This window comes from Vipera berus (genome assembly GCF_964194415.1).
Source record: "Vipera berus genome assembly, chromosome: 4".
In the NCBI taxonomy this organism is placed as follows: domain Eukaryota; kingdom Metazoa; phylum Chordata; class Lepidosauria; order Squamata; family Viperidae; genus Vipera; species Vipera berus.
This window is the reverse complement of record NC_138206.1, coordinates 64,607,561-64,625,440: the sequence shown is the minus strand read 5'-3', so window position 1 is coordinate 64,625,440 and position 17,880 is coordinate 64,607,561. Positions and strand designations below refer to the sequence as shown.

The 17,880-nt window shown below is 36.1% G+C and overlaps 1 protein-coding gene and 1 long non-coding RNA gene across 2 annotated transcripts in view; one reads left to right on the top strand and one right to left on the bottom strand.

Annotated features, from left to right (window-relative positions):
* Nucleotides 1-17,880, top strand: part of IL1RAPL1 (interleukin 1 receptor accessory protein like 1) — a 741,179-nt gene that overhangs the window by 532,867 nt on the left and 190,432 nt on the right. The gene's annotated exons all lie outside the window — the stretch shown is intronic.
* The window catches only part of LOC308667712, a 171,444-nt gene that overhangs the window by 22,141 nt on the left and 131,423 nt on the right, over nt 1-17,880 (bottom strand). The window lies entirely within an intron of this gene.

Sequence of the window (17,880 nt, the reverse complement as noted above, 5' to 3'; positions counted from 1 at the left end):
CTCTTTTGTATTGCTTTCCAAATTTAATATCTACTATACACTTATTACATGTGTCATATTTAATTATGATACTGTTATCTCCTCTGAATCACTCTAAAATCATAGCAGAAAGTTGTGTGAATTTGTCTCCTCATAATTTTGATTTGATTAGAACAACTGCCAGTCTAAACAACTGTAATGGCTTACAGTCACCATCATCCTATCCTCGAGGCCTAGGGGAATAACCATATCTTTAATAATTTCCCAAATGGCGTAAAGAGGAAGCTATACAAACCTTAAGAGAAAACCATTCCAAAGGACAGGGATTGCAGCAGAGTACAGTAGCTGTGCTTCCTGGGCTTCACAAGGAGATATTATTTAATTGATGGGACCTGGATCACATCCACCAAGCTAGACAGGCAGAGACAATTGGACAAAAGTGATGCTCAGACATTCATGCCCTATGCCATGAACTACTTTAATGGTAGGAACCAGCACCTTGAATTCCATCCACAATCTATGTGCAGTTTGTGAATCAACAAGGTCAATGTGCATAACACATGTCCCCATCAGGGCTTGCATTGCTTGAACACTGTATTCATTCTGCTGATCAATGCAGCAGAAAGAGGATGAGTGACTTTTTCTTCATCTTGACATTGTATTATGAAACCTAGAATTTCATATGATGCAGCCGCTTTTCACTGATGTGCTTCATCTCTAGCTGCCCATTCAGTCCTACTAACCTATATTCATTTTTAAGATTTGCAATTTTAGCAAAATAGAAAACAAAATAGTGACATTATTTTATTATTTTAATTATATGAGATTTTCTACCCACACAATTTTTGGCCCTGTTTGCAGATGGGTTGTTTGAGAGCATTTGGGTGAAGATGAGTTAAAGGACAATTATGATGAGTTAAAGGACAATTAGTAGTTTTGGACCTGGAGACTATGCCAAAGTCCCAGAGCCAGATCTCTGAAAATTATTAAGCAATCTATTGTAGATAATTTGTGGACTGCCAAAATTTGTATTGTCCAGAAAAAAACACTGGCTAGCATTTTTAAATTAAGCCTTAGAGGTATATCAGCCTTTGGCCAGCTCAATTGCATTTATGGGTTCAATAACGTCTTCAAGAGAATGAGCCTTAAATTGAATATGCAGAGATTCATAATTTCAACCAGCTCTTATTTTGAAATCCTCTCCTATTAAAATTTATGGACAGGTAATTTATTCTTCAAAGAGCAGGGTAACCAGATTCCATGTTTGAGTAACCTGCAAATATACTTACTGAGTATGAAATAAAATTATTACATAATAGAGAAAATTAGTCAAACATTAAACAGGCAGTTATAGTATTTTCAAACTGAAGTGGTTGAAGTAGTTATTTCATAATTTGAACTCATACATTGAAAGCTATAAATAAACCAACCTTCAGTTTGTTAATCAGCTACCTCTCAGGCTAATTTGTATAGGGCCTATTTGCACAAGTAAGATTGTTCAAGTTTTGCAAGTTCCCTGGAATTCTGGAGAATTTGTCCAGCTATTCATATAGCTCTGAGTTTCATTCCCAAGGAGATGTACAGAGGATGGGAAATGGCCCTGACAGTACTCTTCAAGAACTCTTACATAATAGAAGAGAGCTAAACATTATTTAAAACCTGAAAAGCAAGGTATTTGGAAGTGATTCAGGTAGCCTTCCCCCTGATTCATTGGGGGTATAAGGAGGAGGACAAGTAAAGCACAGGATTGCAAGATTCTGTTCTTTATAACCAATCTCAATAAACTATAGTTCTACTCTTCCAGTGGAATTGATTTGTGGTGTGCCATGTCTAATGGGGCTGACATCAGCTATCCCAATGCTTTGAAAGAAGATCAGAAAGAAGATCTCCCATTTTATAGCCCAAATATCTTTCAAACCTTTTCTCTTCAAAAAATGAGTACAGCCACTTAAACTGAACTTCAGATCAAACATGTTTTTAGTTACTGACCTAAAATGATTTTCATGTTCATTAAAATATAGTGAAAATCTGTATATGACAAAACTGACTTCTGGGGCTGCATAAAGTGAAATATCATTCAAATAACACAATTTTAAAGGACTTTTCCTGGGACACATATGCATATTTGTCGGAGAGCTATTAGACCTTTTTATATCAAGACTTTATTTAATGAATAAAGCTACTTTTAAATTAATTTGGAATGCATGATCATTTTTCCCACCTGATATTATTTTTTTTTCTTTTCTAGAAATATTTTTAGATGATAAAATTAAGTCCTAACACCTAACTAATCACACATGTTAGCATAATGTTAGCATAATGCCATGTCTTATCTGGGTATTTTTTTATTAGTAGGTTGATTGAGAAGATGAGAGATGGATAAGACAGTTAATGCCAGAAGAAGCCTTTGGCTAAAAGATGTGATTGCAATCCTGTCTGGCCATGGCTCATAGTCTGTTCAATTACAAAATCTCCCAATGAATAATAAAAAAACCCCTCTGCATTCATTGCTCATATTTACATTAGAAGGCATAGCAACCATATTTTATATGAACATGGGAAATAACATTTGTCTCACATGTATTTTTTTATAGATTTACTGTATATGTGGCCTTTCTGTAGGAGCTGTTTTTTGTCCTGGCCACACTTTAACCCCTATATTACTTGACTTCTTCTGAATGCATTGTTTCTGCTTTATCTGACTAAATAAATAATGGGGTTTATATGGTACATGATAAATACATTTTTTCCTAATCCTTGGAGACTCTTTGACAGTTATGAAACCTAGTTACTGCTCATGCAACTACTGTAGCAGACACATTAGAAAAGCTTTTGTAATCTGTGGAGTTCTTTTTACATTTTGTTTAGTGACATGGAAGCTAAATATTTAACTACCCACTTCTTTTCCATTAATCACTTACTTTCCACTTAATTATTCTCTTAAAGTTGTCCCCCCCCAAAAGACTCTCACAGAGATAAATGATTTAAAAGCAGAAAAATATAATGCAAAAGCAAACCTGAGCTGTGGCAGAGCAATGTGTATCCAGTTAATCAGTGAATATACTTGAATACTTTTATAAACTAAGGTTCAACAAAATTTTCACCGCGCTATATGCAATATGTATCAGTCCAAGAATGCTTATATTTTTTAAAGTTTCTTTAAGATTCATTCTTGGATTTACATTTTAAAATGATCATAGGAGTTAGAGAAAATTGTTGCACATTTATGATGCAATTTCTATTCCTTTTCAGTTTGCTGCTAGTGATATGTTTTTTAAAAAAAAGATTTTTCTGAAAATACAGCACCAGAGTTATGAATTAAAATACATTTAATGCATATGTAATTATACTGTACATGATAAAATGGTTGTCCTTTCATAGGCTTTTTCATGTACTAATTTTAATGGGAACATGAGTCATACCTAGCACAAATTCTATAAAGCTGAATGCAATATTAATGGTCTTATCCTTATTTTAAAAAAGAAACTAGCGTATAAGACTTGATCACCTACCTGATAATGTTATTTCTTCCTCTACTCTTTACTCATTTCCTTCACCTTCCAGCAATTCATAAAGAGATTTGAGAGTTTTTTGGAAGTCCAATCACTGATAATATGTATTATTATTATATAGTTGAGATGTCAAAAATTTTAATAGTATATACCACATCTTAATATGATACAGTATATGACAATCAGTAATGTCACCTGAGAATATTTCTTGTAGAGATCAATAAATATTGAGAATCTATTTCTTCCTCAGTGAAAAGCAATATGAATATAATAATTTATGATGAAATATGTAGTTTAGCAGGGCCCTTAGACAATCCCATCCTGGGCATGTAGAATGTAATAAAAGGTCAGGAAATGTCTTGTTATTTCATTGCCATTGTTGTAGATTATACTGGAACGAATAGACAAAGTTAATTATCAGATTTTTCTCCCTAAAATGAGTTGACAATTTGCCTAGTTATACTTTGACTTGAAAGGGATTGTTATTTGCCATTTATCTCAACAAAAATTTTCATAATAAGCCCGAGGTGAACATTGCACAGATTGGGATTATCTGAAATTGTTGCTGAAACATCTGCTAAAGATTCAACTGCACAGGATGTTCATTTGCACATAAGGAGGCATTCCCAGCATTAGGGAGCATTAACAGGCATCTTACAAATAATCACTGCAATAATTCTGCAGCAGAAAAATCTGTAGATTGAAGGGGAGGTGCGTATTTTAGTAAATGTCCATCTGGTACTGACCTTGCATGACTTTTTCAGAGGTATAACTATTGAGTTCAATGGAAGTAACCTGAACTTCAGTGGAAGAATAGGAATGGAAACTCAGGATGCCAGATAGTCTTTTCAATGTTTTTATCTTATTTATAAATTCAGAGAGAGAGATTTCAGATTTACAGAAATAACTTATTCTATATTTCTCCAAGAAAAGATTTCAATATCCAAATTCATCTTGGAAAGATATGGTTGAACTTGCCTCCTTGATATGAAATTGCTGACCAGTTCTAATATGGCAACCGGAGAAAATTCAGTCTTCAGATTTTTGTCCATTGGGTTTCAATAAAAGCACTATAGAATATAAAGTTGTTTCTCAGGGGAATCCACATTGATGATCAATGTCTACAAAATGATGAGGCAATTGAAACCTTGCTTCTTTTTATACATGTGAATGTATATGATGCAATTTAAAAAGAGCAGGGTTTGACCACTTGGTCATGTCTACTATTTTGAAATCAGTGACCATCATTGGGGACATCCTTATGGTTTCCAGTTAACTAAGGTCCACATGGAACAGAAAAAGATAAAGAAAAAATATGTATTTCTTCATATTTTCCTACTGCTTTTGTGCTTATAACCACATCCATCTCCACCTTTCACTCTTCACGCTTCAGCTTGCTGTGATAAAATGAAGGAAGACTTCCACAAAGTATATAATTCCTATTTCTTAATGTGTTCTCCATTATAGCTACAATTTGTTGGTTTAGAAGGATCCTTTGTTTGAAAGCAAACTGTGCAGTTTATCTAGTTTTCCTGAGGTAAACAATATAGAGTCTAAAAAAGAGAACTGTCTCATTGTTATTCATTTATTAAAGGCTTCCATAATGTATACAAATGATATCTACTAAGCAATTGTGTTTGTTGGTAGATAGATGACTGCTTAGCTAGATATGCTTTAAGTCCAAAGTAGGCCAGTGCTCCAGGGATATTTTAAGTAAGACAAGTATCTTTCAACACAACAATAATGGGAAATGAATTGTCAGGCAAAGTAAAACCCTGATGCATCTTTAAAAGCTTTTCTTCTTGTTGTTAATGTCATGCAAGACTATGTGCCTTAAAATATTGTTTAACTGGTGTATACGCAGTTGCAATTTATAGGAATCTTTTAAAAATATTTATTTTGGCACAGCAGATTGATACTTATATTGCACATTTTAATAACTTGCTGCTACTGGTTTATTGAGAATCCAGGACTGTTCTAATGTGAACAGTTTATATTTTCTGAATATAAACTTTACACATTAGCCATTTGTTTGTTTTTTCACTTAAAGCCTAAAAGTTAATAATTAGAATATTTTAAAATCAGCAAAGGCAAACTAAATAAATATAAGAATAGTTTTATGCTTATGATATAAATATAAGCAGCTTTCATTTCGATGTTACTCTTCATGCATTTTCCATATTTGTAGATCTGACATGCCAATAAAAGAGTATGATGACTATGTTGACTCAGTAATCAGTAATATGATATGTTTAATAGACTATGTATAAAGCTGACCTAAAGAACCAGTTAAAACAATGGATATAGAACTTGATATGGCACTGTGCCACTATGAATACACTTACTGTAAGTGAAAGTTTTAAAAAGAGGACTGATAGACAGGTCAGTACTATATAGTAAGGGAAAGTTTTATTGAGAGTAATAGTCCAACATGAGAGTGAGTTTGGATATTATTTGTAATGACCTAGTTGTTCATGTATAGTAGTTAAATTGGATGGATATTTAGAGCAGGAACAAATCACTGGTGCACAGTACATGAACAGCTTTTATTTCCGTGGATCTAATCAATATTTATTTATTTATCTATTCATCACATTTCTCACCTGACTCAGTGATAATATATAGTGAGTTCTCAGCTACTGTACCAAGAATCACAGAGGTAAGTATCAGAACTAGAAATTTCATAATATTGATTTCAAAATCAAAACCTGGAAATACATGTACCATTGTAACTGCTATGTATTGAGAGGCAAACAGAAAAAAGAATAAAGCTGATCTCCTTCTCTTAAATATATATGTATTCAAATAATTAGACATGCTGTACAATTTTAGTAAATTCCATAAAAAATTACTGGAATGCAGTAGTAAGAAACAGTAAACAAATTGCATCTAAGTGAATTGGATGTTCTGATGGGAAATTCAAAATATCTTCTTGAAAAACAGAATAGTGTTGGATGTCAGAGAAAAATAAACAAATTGTTCATCATTAAACATCTGATCTGAATACTTTTGAATAATAGGTTTCAATATTTATGCAGTGACTATTTAATTTTACAAGCTCACTTTTAGATTGTTAAGTATTCAGCACATGCATATGCTTTTTTATGCAGGCAAATAGATGTAAGTCAAAAGCCATGCTTCTTGAAACATGTTTTATTGGTAAAATACAGCTAATTAAGCATTTTAAGTAGGCTAATTATCTCTGGGTTATATTTATGTGCTAATGTGCTTGCTTCCTTTATAATCTCATACTAGCTTGCTTTCTAAGCTTACTGTTCATTTTATATAACCTGTCTTGTTTCTTCTATATAGTAGTGTCTGATCATAAAAACTACATAACCCTACAAATTTTGCTAACTTTTGTCAACTATATTTATATGAAACATTTCCCTACCTGGACATTCCTTTCCAGCTGCTTCTCTGTGGTGGAAGAGAATTTTATATTTCTTTCTCTTTGCCATTAAATTGTGCTTACACAGTCCCAGTTATTAACTCACAATAGTGGCAAAATACTGGGATCTATACTGGCCTTAAATTTTAATTTGAATATTATTTACATAAATAAAACATGCAAGATAATATTAGTAAAGTGGTATTAAACACATGCAGGTTGGAATGTTGTGAGGCAGGTGTGGCAGGGGATCCAACCAATCACCAACGATGATGTGCTGCAGCCACTAGTCCACCACAACCCTCCCCTCACTGTGGAGGAGCATGAGGTAAGGAGTACCTTGAGAACTGTGAACTCAAGGAAGGCTGCTAGACCTCACGGCATTTCTGGCCAGGTCCTTAAAGATTGCACAGACCTGTTGGCTGGGGTCTTTACCAAGATTTTTAATCAGTCTCTATCCCAGTCCACTATTCCATCCTGTCTGAGGGCTTCCATCATTTTTCCATTACCAAAGAACTCCTTTATTAATAGTGTCAGTGATTATAGATCAGTGGCACTCACCCCTATTATCATGAAGTGTTTTGAAAAACTGGTCTGCAGGCACACTGTGTCCTGCCTCCAATACACACTTGACAGTCACCAGTTTGCATACAGAGCAAAAAGATCCACAGAGGAAGTCATAGCCCTCACTCTCCATGCTGCTCCGACTTATCTGGAGCAGCAGGGGACCTATGTAAAGATGCTCTTTGTGAATTGTAGCTCTGCATTTAACACACTTCTTCCATACACACTGGTTTCTAAACTTGTCAGTCTCGGGCTTTCATATTCAATCTGCGTTTGGATTATGAACTTCTTGTTTGGCCACTCTCAGAGGGTTAGATTAGGCAACTATATCTCTTCAGCCCTTATTCTTAATATGGGCTCCTCACAGGGCTGTGTGTTGAGCCTCCCACTTTACACCTTGTACACTTATGACCACACACCCCACTCATCCCAGCAAGTTTGCAGATGATACAACAGTGGTGGGGCTTATCTCCAAGGTGTATGAGTCTGACTACCAGGATGAGGTGGAGTGGTTGCTCTTGTGGTGCAGAGACAAGCACTGGCTCTTCGGCTTTGAAATGGAGATGAGCACTGGCCCCTAGAGTTGGAAACGACTAGCACGCATGTGCAGGGGAACCTTTACCTTTACCTTTTTTAGTGCAACATTAAAGTGTAATATTAGGGGCAGCGTAATGGTGAATAGAATGTGAAGGATGTGTGTATATAATATATGTTCTTATTTGTTGTTTTTACTTGTGTGTAGTGCGCACTGTGGACAGCACTTAATTTTGTTGTGAGTTACACAATGACAATAATGATATTCTATTCTATTCTATTCTATTCTATTCTATTCTATTCTATTCTATTCTATTACATCTGAACATGTGTGTGTGTGTTTAAGTAATATTGACACAAGTTCATATGTAACCTCAAGCATGTGGCAATTATAAATCTTCAGTAAGTGCATTTAAATCACATTTCCACTTTTTCTTACCTTCTCAATAAAGCTCTGTTTCTGGAAACAATCTAATTTTGCCTATATTGGTGTTTCAAATAACATCAGACAGAGTGAATTCTAACCTCCAAAAGAACAAGCCTGACTACAATGGGAAATGGTTGCATTGCACAATTGAGTCAAATTCATCTCATATTTTGTGTTCTTGAAGGACTTGTTTTGTGAACATAAAGAAGTATTTTGCAGAGGTGTCCCAAACTAGCAGGGTTACTGCAGTCGTGGGATTCAAATATGTGAACAACTGGTCTCTATGTGGATGCTGCTTCCAGAAGTCCATTCTGGGTCTGGGCAACAAAAAATTAGCTACTGGTTCTGCTGAAGTGGTGCGAACTGGCTGAATCCCACCACTGGGTTACTGCCCCTGAAAGCTGATTTTCACAAAGAGTTAGCTTTATTTTTTTAAGCCACCTCCACTGATTGTCCGGAATATGTCTCCATATCACCCACACAAAAGTACTGATTAACAATTAACAGTATTTATATTCCCTACTATTCTCTCTCTTCCCTTTCAATCTACAGAATTTTGCCATTCTACAGATGTTAATCCAGTAGCTGTGTTTTAAACTGGCAATAAATTAAACAAAATTATAAGAAGGTGCAGTTTTTAATGCAAAGCATTTTATCTTTCAGCCTAGATATAGGAAAAGCACATTTTTTTAAGGTTTGGGTGGGAAATATGGCCCTTTTATGACTTGTGGATTCAATTCCCAGAATTCCTGAGCTAGCCTGTCTCAGGAATTCTGGGAGTTGAAGTCCACAAGTCATAAAGGGGCATAGTTCCATACCTCTGTTCCAAGGGCGGACAATAAAAGGAGAATAGCTGATATACTGTAGCCCAGTGGTGTCAAACTGCCAGCCCGTGGGCTGGACACGTCATCTGGAAGCCATGCCCACCCCATTGCTGGCAATGGCAAAAAGGCTCCGATACGTTGCACAATGTCACATGACATCGCAAGTTTGACATGTCTGCTGTAGACTGTGGTAGATCATTCTCACTATATGAATTCCAAATGGGGATTCCAGATTTTAACATTCTGCATAAGGGGAAAAAAGATGTTGATATCTCAGAATTGCTGGGATAGGGTTTTTTTGGGGGGGTGGGGCATGAACTAGGGTTTAGGCCAAATGTTTATGACAGAAAGTGGGACAAAGTGAAATCATTACATCTTTTAGTGCTTACTGGCCAAACATTAAAAAAAACCTTACCATTTTGTAAGGTGTCTTTTCTAAATTTTTGTTTGCTATTTATTTTAGCTTTAAAAAGAAGCTTCTATGGTTTTGTAAATTAAGCTATAATTTGATTAAATGTGAATAATATTAAATATTAAATAAATAATATCATGGCTTGCAGATCAAACAAGAAAATCCCATTACAGTGTAGTTTATGCTGAATACAGTTACAATGTGTGTTTGGCTCTCTACATATTGGTTAAAATAGATACTGCATGAATATCCATTTCCCCTTAATAGCAGAAAAACATTCAAAGCCCTGAGACACTTCCATAAAAGTCTCTCATAATTACATGTGGGGGAAAAATCCTTAGACACTTAAGCATCCTTAGAGAATTTCCCTGAGTAGTGTACTATATTTTGTCATAATATATTAGACACAGTTAGCAGCTAAACACTGTAGACTCCACTTTCATACTAGCAATTGTGAAATTTTTTAGCATATGCATTACGCTCAAATTAATCTTCCAAGTTACTTAAGTCAGCATGCTAGATTCAAGAACTGCCGAGGAAGATAATATGAACTACAGGAATTTTATATATGATCAAATATAACAAACCATGGGCTGTGGCCAAGCATTTTTTTTAAAGGCTACAACCTTTTAATTCTTGATAGAAAAACAGGCCTATTTTCTTTTTTTTCCACTTTGGGTTAGGAAATACTACATTTAAAATGATTCCACTATCTTTATTCAGATCAGTCAATCAAGTTCCATGCTATGCAGTTTCATGAAAAAAAGATATTCATTATGGTATAGTATGAGCAATAAATCATTGCCCCTGTTTTTGTTGGAATTATTGTTAAATGCCAATGGTCAAGTATATTTCCCAATAGAAAATTATCTCAAAGTTGTCTTGGAAATTACATTTCAGGGAATGAATAACCTTGGTGGCAATAGCTCATTTATCTCTGCTTCACTTGTACATTAGTGAGCATGCTTCTCCTTCTAGTAATGAACGCTAGTTATTAAAGCAAAAGACAGCCATACAAATTGGGTATCGTCCACTTTTCTTTTAAGAAATAGTTTTAATGAATTAATAATGTAGAAAACTTTCTGGACTTTCCATTCACCCTGAATCTTCCCTTTTTATGATGAATACATGGTTTCTTAATTAAAAGATAGCTATGAAAGCCTTTTTGTTAGTTTCATTTTTCAATATACTTTGTGCATACAGATACTGTTCCTCTTTCTTTCATGAGAGCAAATATTTCATGGTAAAAGCTATACTTTCTTTCATTATTTTAGACTGTTAAAGTTGTGTTTCCTTATATTTATGATTACGCAGTAATGGGCAATGTTTGAGAGTTATTGGGAGTCAAGTGGCATACAAGGTTAATAAATAAAATAATGTTTCATGCAGAAATCTTCCTATATGATGGTCACTTTATTAATTGCAAGGTTTTCTACCAAAACATAATGGCTGCACGTTAATGCTGTAATTGTGCCAGATGTTACAATTACTTTGTGACATAGTAACAGAAATTTCTTTGAGAGCTAAAAAAATTGAAATGTTCTTTTACTTATTAATTATTATGGACACATAATATATAATGCAGACATGAGGAAATAGATTGCGCCTCACATTCTGTAAATGGTAAAGGTAAAGGTAAAGGTTCCCCCGCACATGTGTGCTAGTCGTTTCCAACTCTAGGGGCCAATGCTCATCTCCGTTTCAAAGCCGAAGAGCCAGCGCTTGTCCGAGGACGTCTCCGTGGTCATGTGGCCGGCATGACTAGACGCCAAAGACGCACGGAACGCTGTTACCTTCCCACCGGAGCGGTCCCTATTTTTCTACTTGCATTTTTTACGTGCTTTTGAACTGCTAGGTTGGCAGAAGCTGGGACGAGTAACAGGCGCTCACTCTGCTACGCGGCACTCGGGATTCGACCTGCCAAACTGCCGACCTTCTGATCGACAAGCTCAGCGTCCTAACCCACTGAGCCACTGCATCCCTCACATTCTGTATAAAACCATAAATAAAAGTTGACAGTATAGGATATTTTAAAGATAAAAAAAACCTGCGCCAGTAAGACACTTTGAATTAAACACTGTCCATTTAAACTCCCTATAGATTTATGTTTTGGATGTCCAGTGCAACCTTGTCCATAATCTCATAGGTTTCAAAACTTATTTGGCTTCATACAATGTGCTAAGCCCAGACCAAATCATGCTGTGTACAATGTTTAGTCCAATATGTGACCAAAGTCTCATTTTAAAATGTTAATTGGCTTGAATTAGGCAATTGAACAGGCCAGGATTCTAATTTTCTGTTTTCCTGCTAGACTGTTTGCTGATCTGAGAAAGGCCATCCTGTTTCCTAGATTATAGCAGAAGAGAAAATGGAACTATTTGGTCCAAAAAAATAAGATAACCCAGAAAGTCAAAAGGGCATACCTCTTTTATAAAAGTCTTCTTCTAGGTTGACTTCTTCATCAATCACACTCTTTTAGTTTAGTAACCAGAAGACTTTTATAATTCATTTAATAATGTAATATTTTCCCTTTGCCATGAGGAAACATTTTGACCTGGGCAGAAATTATTTCTTTCCCTGCCAAGTCTTCCTAATTTAAAATAAGGTTTGATTATTTACTGGTGTTTACATTTTTATTTGTTTAGAAATGGAAATCAATCATTGATTGACAGCCTTGCTCTACAGTGTGTAGAAGTGAAATGAGGCTTATTTCATTAGTGTTCTAGAAAAGGGCTAATTAGGTAATTGTCTCTAATAAAGTGATGTCTCAGTTGAAATCAAGAGAAAAGCCTTAAAAATGAAATGTACACTTTCATTCCATTTTCATTTATTAAAAAGGTAGTGTGACATTATGCTGATGTGCACAACCTCATATTTTCTCCTGTCAAGTTTCTGTCTCAAATAATTTATTTTGAAGTTACTCCCACAAGGTCTGAATATTCTTAATTTACTATAGGTAAATTTCGTTTTACAGATCCCTATTTTATATGTGGCAGCAGAACTACATGTATAAATAAAACAGGATTATCTAGTTCATAGTCTCTATCTAGGCAGGACATACATACGGAAATGAATAACAATAAAACCCCCCTATCAAATCTGATATAGCCCAGCCTGATGGGAATGCATATAAAGTATTCAAAGGAAAGATTTATTTTTTTATCTTGTTAACCTTGTTGTTGTTGTTAGCTGCGAAGTCGTGTCCGACCCATCGCGACCCTATGGACAACATTCCTCCAGGCCTTCCTGTCTTCTACCATCTTCTGGAGTCCATTTAAGCTCACGCCTACTGCTTCAGTGACTCCATCCAGCCACCTCATTCTCTGTCGTCCCCTTCTTCTATTGCCCTCGATCTTTCCCAGCATTAGGCTCTTCTCCAGTGAGTCCTTCCTTCTCATTAGGTGGCCAAAGTATTTGAGTTTTAGCTTCAGGATCTGGCCTTCTAAAGAGCAGTCAGGATTGATCTCCTCTAGGACTGACCGGTTTGATCGCCTTGCAGTCCAAGGGACTCGCAGGAGTCTTCTCCAGCACCATAGTTCAAAGGCCTCAATTCTTTGGCGCTCAGCCTTTCTTATGGTCCAACTTTCACTGCCATACATTGCAACTGGGAAGACCATAGCCTTGACTATACGCACTTTTGTTGACAGGGTGATGTCTCTGCTTTTTAGTGTGCTGTCTAGATTTGCCATGGCTTTCCTCCCCAGGAGCAAGCGTCTTTTAATTTCTTGGCTACAGTCCCCATCTGCAGTGATCTTGGAGCCCAGGAAAACAAAATCTGTCACTACCTCCATTTCTTCCCCATCTATTTGCCAGGAATTGAGAGGGCCAGTTGCCATGATCTTGGTTTTCTTAATGTTAAGTTTCAACCCAACTTTTGCACTCTCCTTCTTCACCCGCAACAAGAGGCTCTTTAGTTCTTCTTCACTTTCTTGTTAACCTAGCTAGTTTATTTTAATGAATAAACGGAACTGTTGAACTAAATATAATAATTATATTTTAATTAGAGTTCACATTTTACACATTATATTGGGTAGCAAGGAACGGGAAAAATACCTTGCTGTGGGAACTCAGTCTGCACAGGAATTGGAGGTAGAGTGTCAGGGAGGGAGTGTGTAAAGTGGTCAGATCCCAAGCTATGCAGGGCTTTATATAAAATGATTAAAATAGCGGCATATAGCCATAAAGCAATTAGGAGCTAATGAAGATTCTGAAGGATGATAGTGTTAGAGCAGGGATTGGGAAGCCCACAAACAATCTATGCTGCTAAATTCTTCTTTTGCCTGATTTGCCTGACATAAATTACTTTATTTCCACTTGGAGATAATCAGAACACACAATGTCATAGAAAGGGCAACTTTTGACAGAAAAAAAAATGTGATGGAGTAGCCTGACCTCTGAACCCCAGCACTGACTAAATTGATATGAAAAGAGATTGGTCTACAACAGGGGTGTCAAACTGCTGGCCCATGGGCTGGTTGCATCATATGGAGACCGTGCCCACCCCAGCTCCGGCAATGCAAAAAAAGTTGTGATACATCGCAACACATCACATGATGTGGCGAGTTTGACACCCATGGTCTACAATGACACCTAGGTCTCAAGCTTTAAACTCAATTCTTGACTGCACCACCTGTGTCCATTATCTCAAGAATTTCTTACATCTAACACCAGTAATTCAGGAGAATATTTGTAACTCAGACTTCAAATGAGGGGTCCTTGGTGCTCTCTGACCTTGGTTGTTTTCTTGCAGACATCTCATCATCCAAGCTAGATAACATCATCAGTGCTAGTAAGGAGTGGGGTTTGCTCTCAGTTTATGTTTTAGTGGCTTGCCTTGTCAGTGTTCCTGGGAGTGGTTTTGGAGGTTCTTTGCTTGAATTGCTTGTTTGGTGGTTCCTTAATTTGGGCACCGTTTTCTTCTTGATTGTTGGTCTGGGTGTTGATTGATGGTGGGGAGGTGTTTTGGTCTTTTTTGTTCCCTTCTTGGTTTTTGATGTCCTTTTTGCACAGTATGTAGACGCTGTTTATGTCTATGAATCTATTGATAGCTAATTTTACAGAGTGCCAGGCTTCTAGAAATTCTCTAGCATTATTGGACTTTTGGATTCTACAAAACATTATTGTTAAAGTAGTCATCAACAAGTGTAGTATCAGTATTTTTACTTTTCAGTATTTAAAGTTCATGTACTTTAACTCTGGGCATAGTGATTGAATATCTTAGATTAGTGGTTCTCAACCTGTGGAGGGGCTGCAAAGTCATCACAGGGAGTTCTTCTTTATATTTAATTTAGGGTTTCTTCTTCCGGTATTAAAACTATGTCCATCTTTTTCCATCATCCTCCCTTACTATATATATTCTGTATATATTGTAGGTTGAATAAATAAGGAGAGAGTATATAGCCTTGTTGCACTCCTTTGCCAAATTGGAGCCAGTCTGTTTTGCTATGTTACCTCCATACTGTGGTTTTATGACCTGTATAAAAGTTTCTAATGAGGAACATGCAATGTTTTGGGATTTTTATTTTCCTGAGCACATTCCCCAGTTTGATGTATTCAGCGCAATCAAAGGCCCTACTATAATCAATGAATCACATGCTGGCTTCTTTAGCTTTCCCAATTATCCAGAGTACATCAGTAATAATGTTTCATATTCCTTGGCTTTTTTAAAAAGCCAGCTTTAACATCTGGTACCTCTTTCTCCATGTAGGGCTCTAATTTGCATTGGATGATCATAAGCATTATCTTGCTAGCATTAGTTTGCTAATGATGTGGTAGAATAGTTTGCACAATCTATTAAGTCTTTGTGTGTGTGTGTGTGTGTGTGTGTGCGTGTGCTGGAATGTACAGTGGATTGACCACTGTGTTGTTCTCCAGATTTTCTGCATAGGTTGGTTAGAAGCTTGATTGTTTCTTGCCATATTTTAGGGAATTTCCCATCAATTCCTGTAGTCTGCCAGCTTCCAATGACTGGAGTGCTGATCTAACTTCATCTTCCAAATTCTTGTAAGTAGGAAATATATTATATGATATCTTAGATGTCGACCTCTCTAACATACAATGTTTCAATATACTCCTTCCATCTTTGTCTGATGTCTTTTGAATCAGTTACTATCTATCTATTTGTATATGCATACCAGTTTGAAGTTGGAATCTCCTTCTTTCAGAGTTCTTTTCAAATATCTAATTTTTTTCATGTCTATTTTCATCTTCCATGACTTCACAAATGTTGCTCTATTGCTGTGTATTCTTCTAACAGCTCTATGAAACTCTCCTTTTTTTAAAGTTCCTTTTTGAGATTTTGACTTTCTTGCCTTTGTCTTTTCTTCTTAGCAATATTAATTCCACAAATTCTTTGGTGTCCTATCAATGAGGTTCAGGACTTCAAAGAGACTCTTGATGTTCTACTTGAAAATTGTAGGTATATGTTCAAGATCATATCTTGGAAACTAACTGGCTTTCTTCATTTTCTTTAGCTTAACTTAGAACTTGCACAAGACCAGCTTGTGATCTATTTCACAGTCAGTATCTGGTCATGGCTTTGATGTTTTAATTGAGCTCTTCTACATCCAGAGGAGTAGCAGAAATTTATAAGCTAGTCTCCTGCTTCATTTCAGTTTCCTAAGCCAAACAATCCAACTACATTTTCTTCTTTAATGTTTCCAACTTTGACTTCAGTCACCAATCACAAGCAGCACATGTTGGTTGTATGACCTGTAGATTTCAAATTAAACTTGATCATCTTCTTCTGGAGCATAAAATTCAATGATTGTCATATAAAATGAAGTCTAATTGATATTATCTTTGCTGTGATCTTGCTATGCCCTTCCTAACTTCTTCTTTGTTTTTCATGCCCTCAGTAAGAAACATTGTGATCTTCACACTGAATGTGTATGATCCAGGTCTAGCTCAATTCAATAATGCTTAACATGTCAGTTTGTGGTCATTTCAACCCCTCTTTCAATGTACTGAGCTTTCCCATGTTCGTGCATGTTAGGTTCCATGTTCTTATTGTAATTCTATTTCTGCAGCTTTGAATTTTATTTTTGTGTATGGCAACATTAAAAACAAAATGCCCCAAAGGCTTAAATCTACATCATAAGTACATTAGGACTGTGAAAGATGTTCAGCAATTTCTCTTTAGCATGTTGAGTGCCATCTGACTTGAGGAACCCATCATCCAGCACTATATTGTCATTCATTTATATTTTTTATAAATGTGGTTTTCTTGATAAAAATACAGGAATGATTTCTTCTGTGCAGTAGAAATTGATGCCTTTGCTATTGTCACAAAAGTGAGTATTTTTCTTCCATCAACTTCCTATATTGCTGATACCCCATATTTGTTCTTGTTTTAACTGGGAATTTGAGTTGACCTTTACTGTTTTGGTGATTCTGCTTGAAATATACATTTTTTGGCATACACTCCTGACATTCTTCACTCCTTCCTCTCAAGAATATATCTGCATATAAAGGTAAAGGTAAAGGTTCCCCCGCACATGTGTGCTAGTCGTTTCCAATTCTAGGGGCCGGTGCTCATCTCCGTTTCAAAGCCGAAGAGCCAGCGCTTGTCCGAGGACGTCTCCGTGGTCATGTGGCTGGCATGACCAGATGCCAAAGGTGCAAGGAATGCTGTTACCTTTGCACCGTAGTGGTCCCTATTTTTCTACTTGCATTTTTACGTGATTTTGAACTGATAGGTTGGCAGAAGCTGGGACGAGTAACAGGCGCTCTCTCTGCTACGCGGCACTCGGGATTCGACCCGCCAAATTGCCGATCTTCTGATCGACAAGCTCAGCGTCCTAACCCACTGAGCCACCGCATCCCTTATATCTGCATAAGTTAATAATAAATATTGTTGTAGCTTTCATACCATAAACATTTCTAGGAATACTTTTATAGGAATAAAATTTTGAAAAGTCTTAGTAATTTATAATTAGAGGATTTGGCTAAAATAGTTTCTGGAATCCCAAAAGGCTGTTTCCTGGTCAGTTACTGCTTTTAAGGTTTATTCTTTATTCTTTTGAAATTCAAAAGGTGCCTTTTCACAAGTCAACTGGACTTTCTTGGGTTTTGGTTTTTTTTTTGAAGATGTTTTGCTTCTCATCTAAGAAGCTTCTTTAGCTCTGACTGGACCATCCAGTCATAGCTGAAGAAGCTTCTTAGATGAGAAGCAAAACGTCTTCAAAGAAAAAGCAAGAAAGTTCAATTGCCTCATGAAAAAGCACCTTTGGGATAAC